Source organism: Odontomachus brunneus, unplaced genomic scaffold, assembly GCF_010583005.1.
Source record: "Odontomachus brunneus isolate Ranch 3 - 2012 unplaced genomic scaffold, Obru_v1 Obru_scaffold_276, whole genome shotgun sequence".
NCBI lineage: Eukaryota > Metazoa > Arthropoda > Insecta > Hymenoptera > Formicidae > Odontomachus > Odontomachus brunneus.
The window spans coordinates 37678-39879 of record NW_022639726.1 but is presented as its reverse complement, the minus strand read 5'-3'; the positions used below and the strand labels follow the sequence as shown (position 1 = coordinate 39879).

The 2202-nt window shown below is 32.2% G+C and overlaps 1 protein-coding gene across 2 annotated transcripts in view; it reads left to right on the top strand.

The window, feature by feature from the left end:
* Positions 1-2202, top strand: part of LOC116853062 — an 11530-nt gene that overhangs the window by 8004 nt on the left and 1324 nt on the right. The window contains exons 6-7 of one of the 2 annotated variants that reach the window (XR_004379892.1): positions 177-372; positions 851-2180. The exons of the other annotated variant lie outside the window; for it this stretch is intronic. The gene's annotated coding sequence lies outside the window, so the exon portion shown is untranslated. Of the gene's footprint in view, positions 1-176; positions 373-850; positions 2181-2202 lie in introns of those variants that run through there. 2 annotated transcript variants of the gene reach the window in all.

Below are 2202 nucleotides of genomic sequence, written 5' to 3'. Positions count from 1 at the left end.
GTTTCATTTTTATATATATAATTAAGAAATATATCTACATTTAAAGAAGAAAGTTATTTCTATTGTCTTGTGGGAAATTGACGTCACGGGATCCGTTGTTGTATCCGAGTCTATTATATATATATATATATATATATATATATATATATATATATATATTATTGTTTCCGATGCAGCAGTTAGTACATCATTTTATATCAAACCAGCAACATCGGCCAGATTTTTACGTATAAGGATTTTCCGGTGAACGCGATATCAACAACAGCATCAGACTGCACTTTGCCAATTTGACACGTCAACCAATTATACACAACACGCTTCCGCAAACTCGTAAACACAATAGACAATTGGAATTGGCGATTGTTACATGACGTAAGATCACAATTCCGATCTAAATTGTAGAATCCGATATATATGCGCAATAGAAAATCTCAGATTCAGTGCGCGAGTCGGTTCTGAGTTTACACAAAGTAGCTCATTCTTGCGAAACATTAATCAATAGCATAAAGAGATTCGTGTTTCTTGTACTTGTTTTTTCCGTTGCCATGAGTACTATATATGTATAAAATAAAAATAATATAAAAAGTCCATTCCTCAATAATCTATAATTAATTCTAATATAACTCAATAATGATAATGTTTTGTTGGATTCCATTTCCGGAAAACGCGTTTGCGGAGGATTCTGTAAATCTGTCTTTGATATATATTTCCTGAACATTTCAATTGATCTCAATTACATGATTTTATAAGATATTCTAATTAAAAAATAATAAAAAATATACAGTGTGTCCGATCATTCACGGAGAAGCCGCGGTGTACTGGTAGACTACATATAATTTCATTATTTCAGGTGATTGCTGAAGATATGAACAGCTTACTGCATAGATGTGGACCCATCATACATTGTTTATACAAGCGGATATGACAGTAGATAAGTCGCTCGTGAAAATCAAGCGAATTACAAACACGAGAACTAATTGAAAATGCATGTAACATTCCATGTAAAAAGTACGCGCGTACTGGAATATATATTAGATAATCAAAAAGGTCTTCTCCACGATAGAGGAAATGGATTTTGCTCAGGAATATCTCATGGAGAACCAAGACGACGACATCGATAATAAAACTGAGGAACTTCTCGAGAAATACGATTACTACGCAGCCTGCGTAGAGGAAAGCTTGGAAATAGTAATGCCTGCGCAATCTTCGCAATCTTCGCCACTATATTTATGCAGGATTATTTAAAAAATCTTTTTAGTCATTCTTCTTAAATATTTATACAAACTCATAACAACTGTGAAAGAAAACAATACAATTACGAAACTGACTCACAAATTTAACGATTAAAATGTTTAGGATATTAGGAAAATCGTACGAATTCATTAACACGTTAACTATCAACAGAGAAAATGATAACAACGTGTCAAAATTGTAATCCTGTAATAGTTCTTTTCTTTGTGCGTCCTTTTATCTTTTATAGTTAATTAAAAGATGTAAAAGAAGCGGAAAAGAGAACAAGAAGAAAAAGAAAGAGAAGAGAACAGAGAAGATGGAAAGAAATAAAGAGGAGACAGGAAGAGAATATAACACAAGCAAAGAGATGAATAGAGGGAAATATAGTAGTAAGGAAGAAAGAAGCATAAGGGATACATAATTATAATTACAATTATTTTAAAATATATATTTTTTAGTCATTCTCGGTAAAAATGCAGTATAACGCCCCCATCTTGGATTTTTTTTCGAACTTTGTAAATTTGTATATTTTTATGCGTAGAATTGATTTCTGAAAACAAAAATTGTCGCCTACTTTTCGTTTTCTTGTTTTTTTTATTTTTATGTTTCATGATGTCGGTAAGTAGGAAAGGCAAAGAATAGTTCATACATGCTTTTCTCTGCTTTAATCAAAAGCATAAACTGTCATCGTGGCAGAGTCGAGTGACAGTTCGTGCGTATTACGAGAAGTCTCAAGTGTGAGATCCGGAGTATAAATATGCGCTATAGAAAATCTCAGATTCAGTGTGTGCACGGATTGGTTTTCGATTTTACACGAAGTAGCTCGCTCTTACGAAACATTAATTGAACAGCATGAAGAGATTCGCATTTCTTGTTCTCGTCTTATCCGTTGCCGTTAAGTTTGTTTAAATAAAAAAACTATATATGTATAAAATAAAAATAACATAAAAAAGTCAATTGCTCTTCAAT